The sequence below is a fragment of the Stegostoma tigrinum genome, unplaced genomic scaffold (assembly GCF_030684315.1).
Source record: "Stegostoma tigrinum isolate sSteTig4 unplaced genomic scaffold, sSteTig4.hap1 scaffold_140, whole genome shotgun sequence".
NCBI classification, from domain to species: domain Eukaryota; kingdom Metazoa; phylum Chordata; class Chondrichthyes; order Orectolobiformes; family Stegostomatidae; genus Stegostoma; species Stegostoma tigrinum.
Window position 1 is genome coordinate 297,740 of NW_026728086.1, and position 7,377 is coordinate 305,116.

At 46.2% G+C, this 7,377-nt stretch overlaps 1 non-coding gene across 1 annotated transcript; it reads left to right on the forward strand.

Annotated features, from left to right (window-relative positions):
- Nucleotides 1-6,769: 6,769 nt before the first annotated feature.
- On the forward strand, nt 6,770-6,961 carry LOC132207736 (U2 spliceosomal RNA). The gene has a single exon (XR_009443764.1). It is a non-coding gene; the product is annotated as a U2 spliceosomal RNA (small nuclear RNA).
- The last annotated feature ends 416 nt before the right edge of the window (nt 6,962-7,377 follow it).

Consider the following 7,377-nt stretch of genomic DNA (forward strand, 5'->3'; position numbering starts at 1 on the left):
TTGCAGTTTATACAGCCTTTCCTGACCAAATTTTTTCGCCTGAGCCCAAAAGTAAACATTACATTTCCAATAGCTTTGCTTATTGGGAGGAAAGGGTCAGAGACAATATCTATGTGATTGATAAAGAAACAGTAAGGAAGAGGGGACAGTGGCTGTGCAGTCTGGACAGGATGAACTTGATATCGCCCAGTAGGCAATTTTTTCTTCTAAGACGGAATAAAATAAAATGCAGAGAAAGAGACAGAATAAATTTGGCTGAAGGAATGGCGACTGACAAGGTGAACAAAACATGATAGGTTGCAACGGAACGGAGGAGAAATGATTTTATATACACTGTTTAATCAGCGTATGTGTGGAGACATATAAGATTGTTCACATATGCTCAACACATTCAGGGTTATTAATGAAGATATGATGAACACAATATGGCACAGACGATGTGACCTTGTCTTGTTTGTGTCTTGTTAACATTGCATTCAGTTGAGGGAACCCATCTTCCCCATTCATAACTTTATTTACTCCCATTGTACATCTGCTTCTCTTTCAACACAATTAAAAGCCGATTTGTATTTTGCACCGCACCCCAACACCCTCTGTTTTCTGTTAGCCCTCCTCCACCTCTCGTAAGGTATTAAAAAGGCCATTTCCCGAACCTGTTCAGTTCTGAAGAAGGGTCTTGCTGGACTTAAAGCCTTTACCCTGTTTCTCCGTCTCCACAGATGCATCTCGACCTGCTGAATTTCTCCAGAAATGAATCAGCACTGACTGAATTTTCAGCAAAACAAAGAACCGTGCATGCTGGAAATCTGAAAAATGAAAAATTGCCGCAGAAACTGGAAGCTTTGAAAAGGCATCACTGGGTCCAACAGCTTAACTTTGCTTTCACTCTACAGACGCTGCCAGACCTGCTGAGTTTCTTCAGCAAATTGTGTTTTTGAATAAATCCCAAAAACGTGTGTCAAAGTTGCTCAAACACCCTGTCCAACATGGATCACCAAACACTGAGAATTGAGTGACAGTGCAAGGTGAAAAAATTACTTGGTTCTGAAACTACATAACTCTAGCCCCACTGACAGTACAGAGCTCTTAATCATGGTAAGGGAGAGGAACATTCACTTTAAAAACCTTCCTACAGTGTGGAAACAAGCCCGCCAGCCTAACAAATCCACACCGACCCTCACAGCATGCCATCCAGACCCAGCCCCCTATTACTCACCTAATCCACACAATGGGCACTTTAGCATGGGCAATTCACCGAGCCTGCACAGCTTAGGTCTGTGGGTGGAAAGTGGACCACCTGGAGGAAGCCCACACAAACACGGGAGAACATGCAAACTCCACACAGTCATCTGAGGGTAGAATTGAGCCGACATCACAGGGGCTGTGAGGCAGCAGTGTTAACCACTGAGCCACTGTGCCACCCAAAGATGTTCCTACTGGAAAGGAAAAGGTTCAGATGAATATGTTAAAGGGTTTTGAGCAATGTGCCAAGTTGGAGATGTGACACCATGGAGAGACTGTCAGTAGAATGAGAATATTAAAATGTAAGTGTTACCACATCAGAAAATAGAGTAGGTCACTGCGTACAAGGGCAATGGGGACTCAGTCTGAACTGGGCAACATTACATTGCACTTATTGCAGCTCAAAACTGGGCATCCATGTCGTGATGGAAACCACAGCAGCAGCAGCAGAAGCAGAATTGTATTCCACCAGAATCTGTGACCCTTTGTCCCGGATAATCCTTCAGTCTATGATTCCCATGAAGCTGATCAATGGTTCAGTGACGAGTGCAGGCAAACGTGCCGGGGTCAGAACCATGCGTACCTGAAACTGATGCCAACCCATTATAGCTACTGCAATCAACTGCTTGCATTACAAACAGCAGAACTAACGCATTACAGACAGGGTGGAAGGATTGCAACTATCCTGCTACAACCAGTCATGAATGGTGATGGGGGCAGCAGGAACTGCTGATGCTGAAGGCTGAGATAACAAGCTGTGGAGTTGGATGAACACAGCAGGCCAGGCAGCATCAGAGGAGCAGGAAAGCTGATGTTTCAGGTCTGGACCCTTCTTCAGAAAAGAAGTAGGGTAACAGAGCTCTGAAATAGAGAGAGGGGGAGGCAGTGATAGAAGGTAGATAGTGGAGCAGATAGGTGGAGAGAGGGTGGACATGTCAAGGAGTTGGGGATAAAGCCAGTAAAGGTGAGGTAGCTAGGGAGATTTGACGGGGGTTGGTCAGTGAGGAGGGAGGGGCGAGTAGTGGGAGGGAAGACGGACAGGTCGAGGAGGCAGGAATGAGACGAGTAGAGGTGAGGTTAGTGTAGGTGGGAAGCAGGCGTGGGGGTTGGCCAGTGAGGGGGTAGTGTAGGTGCTCCACAAAGCAGTCTCCAAGCGTCCGAGATAACACGGTGTGAAGCTGGATGAACACAGCAGGCCAAGCAGATTCAGGGGAGCAGGAAATTTTGACGTTTCAGATCGGGACCCTTATTCAAAAATGGGTGAGAGGAAGGGGATTCTGAAATAAATAGGGAGACAGGGAGGCGGATAGAAGATGGATAAAGGAGAAGATAGGGTGAAAGGAGACAGACAGGTCAAAGAGTTGGGGTTCAAACCAGTGAAGGTGACTGTAGGTGTGGAGCTAAGGGGAGATAGGTCAGTCCAGGGAGGATGGATAGGTCGGGAGGGTGTTGCGTGAGGATAGTGGATAGGGGATGGGGGTGGGGCTTGAGATGGGAGGAATGGTTAGGGAGGCAGGGACTAGCTGGGCTGGTTTTGGCATGTGGTCGAGGGAAGGGAGATTTTGAAGCTTGTGAAATCCACATTGATACCCTTGGGCTGCAGGGTTCCCAAGCGAAATATGAGATGCTGTTCCTGCATCTTTCGGGTGGCATCATTGTGGCAATGCAGGAGGCCCAGGATGGACATGCCATCCGAGGACTGTGGGGGGGGGTGGAAATTGAAATGGTTCGCAACTGGGAGGTGTAGTTGTTTGTTGCGAACAGACGATAGGTGTTCCACAAAGCGGTCCCCAAGACTCCGTATAGTTTCCTCAATGTAGAGGAGGCCACAACGGGAACAGCGGATACAGTGTATAACATTGACAGATGTGCAGGTGAACATCTGTTTGATGTGAAAAGTCTTCCTCGGGCCTGGGATGGGGGTGAAGGGGGAGATATAGGGGCAGGCATGGCACTTGCTTCAGTTGCAGGGAAACATGCCCGGGGTGGTGGGGCTGGAGGGGAGTGTGGAGTGGACAAGGGAGTCACAGAGAGAGTGGTCCTTCCGGAAAGCAGATAAGGGTAGGAACGGAAAAATGTCTTTGGTGGTGGGGTCGGATTGCAGATGGCAGACATGTCAGACGAAGATGCGTTGGATTTGGAGGTTGGTCATGTGGTATGTAAGGACAATGGGTATTCAATTTTGGTTATTATTGCGAATAGGGGGTGTGAGGGTTGAGTTGCGGGAAATGTGGGAGACATGGTCGAGGGTATTTTTGATCACTGTGGAGGGGAAGTTGCGGTTTTTGCAAAAAGAGGACATCTGGGATGTTTGGGAGTATCATAGACCGAGACATCTTTGTCAAAGATCATCAGTCTCCTTCGCTTTGTGCAGAACATCTTCAGTTTCACCAACCTGACCTTACAATTAATATCCCTTAGTTCCTGAATCATTCTGATCAATCTCCTTTCAATCACTCCACAGACCCTCACATCCTTTGTGCACACCACCTGTTTGTGCAGACCAGAATGCTCTGTGTTCAAGTGGGTGATGTTATCACACGCGGGCAATTGCTCAGTGACATCAGCCTGAATCCTGGGCATTTCATGAACTGTGGGTTTCCTCTGATTCCAGTGGTTCTGATATCTTTTGAGCTGCAGACTCCAGCATTTGATTTTAAAGTTGAAGACAATGAAATTATTTCATTGTTTTCAACCAGTAATGTACACATTTTGTAGCAGAGATAATAGGAACTGCAGATGCTGGAGAATCCGAGATAACAAAGTGTGGAGCTGGATGAACACAGCAGGCGAAGCAACATCTTAGGAGCACAAAAGCTGACGTTTCGGGCTTAGACCCTTCATCAGAAAAGCGGAATGGGGAGAGGGTTCTGATATAAATAGGGAGTGAGGGAGAGGCGGATCAAAGATGGATTGAGGAGAAGATAGCTGGAGAGGCAAAGGTGGCAGAAAAACTGCTCAATGTCCTAACGTGACTGCCATTCGTGGATGTGTGGGTAAATGAGGACAAAGGTGAGCCCCTTACTGAGGACTAACCGTTTGACCTCAGTCAGTGGGAGGTCTGGGGGATGGTGAAAATTCAGCAGGGCTCAGCGTGGTTGTCTCCTCTGGGGCTGCTGGCTGTGGAGGCTCTGGGCTGTTTGGCCTGCTGTATTCATCCAGCTCCACATTTTGTTATCTCATGTACACATTTTGCTTCACATACTGTTCCCAGTCATCTGACTCTGGTGTTGGTGTGATGTAAATCATGTCCCACTAACATGAGGATTTTGCAGAGGTGACAAAGAAGGTTAGTGAAGACAGAGAGGGTAAACATTGTTTGGATGCACTTCGGAAAGGTGTTTGAAAAGGTTCCTCATGGTAGACTGGTTAGATCACATGGAATCCAGTGGAAGCTAGTGGTTTGGATCCAAGACTGGCTTGAAGGCAGGAGGCACAGAGTGATGGCGGAGTATTATATTTCGGACTGGAGACCTGTGACCTGTGGTGTGTCACAAGAATCAGTGCTGGGACACTGCTTAGCCATAACTTTATATAAATGATTTAGATGGAAGCACAGGAGGGATGGTTGGTAAGTTTGCTGATGGCCCCAAAATTCATGTTGTTGGGGACAGTGAAGAATGTTATCTCAGAGTACAACGGGACCTTGATCAAATGGGCCTATGAGTGACAGATAGAGTTCAGATAAATGTGATGTGATGCGATTTGGTAAGGCAAACTAGGGCAGGACTTACAAGTTAATGGTCAGGCCTTGGGGAGTATCACCAAACAGAGACATTGGGGTGCAGATGCAAAATTCCTTGAAAGCGGAGCCACAGTTAGACAGGGTGGTGAAGAAGGCATTTGGCATGCTTGCTTTTCTTGATCAATGTAATGAGTATCGGAGTTTGGACGTTATAATGCAGGTGTACAGAACATTGCCACTTTTCGAATACTGCATTCAGTTACAATATCCCCGCTACAGGAAAATTGTTTAACTGAAAGGTTTCAGAAAAAAAAAACATTTACAAGAGTGGTGCTTGGATTGAATAGTTTGAGCGACAGGAAGAGGTGGCTGAATAGGCCGGAGCTGGTTCCCTGTAACGTCATAGGCTGAAGCGTGACCTTACAGAGGTTTATAAAATCATGAGGGGCTTGGATGGGGTGAATTGTCAATATCTTTTTCTCAAGGAAAGGAATCCAAACCTGAGAGCATGGTTTAAGTTGAGAGGCGAAAGGTTTAAAAGGGACCTGAGGGACAGTTTTACATGTAGAGAATGCTGCATGTATGGAGGAGGTGATACAATCCCAGCTTTTAAACAGCATCAGGATTGGGAAATGAATAGGAAGGGGACAGAGGGATATGGGCCAAATGTTGGCAAATGGGACTAAAATAACTTAGGATATCTGGTTCGAATAGACAAGTTGCAGCAAAAAGTCTGTTTCCATCCTTTATATCTCTACAGCTCTTGGATCTTAAATTGCAATTCGAAATTACCAGATTGTAATTGGAATGTTTGGAGTCGAAGCCAAACCATTTGTGACTTTTCAATGTACTGAACTTAATATCCAGCATCACGCTGCTCATTTCCATGAAGGGCGGGGAGTGACGTTAGGGATGTTGGAGTGGTTTGGGGGACCAGAGTTCATATATTCCAGGTCAGATGGATTAGTCTAAGAAATTCTGTTTGTAACTGTGACCCAGTACTTCCTGACAGGGATATTACTTGATCAGAATTAGAATTTGTTTCAAGTATTTGATTTGATTTGGGAAGAGGCAGGCATTTTTATGCATTGCCAACAGTCCAGTTTGCTTATTGCACAGAATAGAACGGCACAAAAATCAGACCCTTTTAGCAACTGCAGGCACATTGACACTGCAGGCAGTTACGCATTCAAAAGAAACACGGGGTGGGATGGATTTGGAGGGCAGGGGATAGTGATTCGCCTTTTTTTTGTAACAAAGAGTCACATTTATCAAGGGAGGTGGACCCACTATCTTCAGCGAGTGGTTCCTGCCGGCTGTGCACTGCCTGAGAGGGCGCTGGAAACAGAATTATTCATGGCCCTCAGGAGAGAGTTGAATGATGAGATTTACAGGGCATCGGGAGGGACTGGTGAAGTTACCCGTACAGACAGCTGATGCAGAGAGTGACAGGCTGAAGCACCTTCCTCTGTGCTGGGACATTCTCTGAGTGTGCGGTTCTCTGCCGATTGTTGCTGCAATCTCAATGACCGCTGCTCGTCATGGAGCTGGTTGATGAGGCTTGTTGGTGACGTCAGCTCTGCCCTACCTCATCTGATTGGTACATTTTCGATGATCTACATTCACTACGAAGATGTTTTCTAGAAAAGTGATGAAAAAGCACTGGTGCAAACTGACTTCTTTGCTCTGGTTAAGAAGCCCAGGAGTTTGGGAACAACAGTAAAAACTGTCAGCAGTGATTTACAAGTCTTTGCACACAGTCAGGCTGGTGGAAAATAGGATCAAGTGTTGATTATACCAAGTGTTCACAGTTGGTGGCTATCTCATGTGTGGAAACATGGCCTTGGTTTTCGTGGTTTTGGTGTGAAGACAAGACCACAGAAAAAGCATTTGTCCCTATCAGCTTTAATATCTGATATGTCCTTTGCCTAAGGACCCTATATTAAACTGATTTTTGGAGCAGGGAGTTGGAATACGAGCTTTCTCCATGCATTATTGTGGTATTGCAGTGTTCCCAGGAATGATGAAGTCTTATTAAACCAATTTTAAAAGCATACTGATCAAAACTTGAAAAATTCTAGGTCTAAACACCTTGTCATCTCAGATTCGCCAGCATTTGAAGTTCCTGCTATCCTTGAAGAACTATATGCTGGGATATGCTCAATGCTCTGGAACCATAATCATGGAATTCCTAGAGTGTGGAAACAGGCCCTTCAGCCCAACAAGTCCACACCAAACCTCACAGCATACCAGCCAGATCTATAACCCTCCTAATGTACCCCTCCCTCAATACAACAGGCAATTTAGCACAGCCAATCCACCTAACCTGCACATCTTTGGACTGTGGGAGTAAACTCACACAGACATGGGGAGAATGTGCAAACTCCACACAGGCAGTCGCCCAAGGCTGGAATCGAACCCGGGTCCGAGTGCTGTGAGGCAGCAGTGCT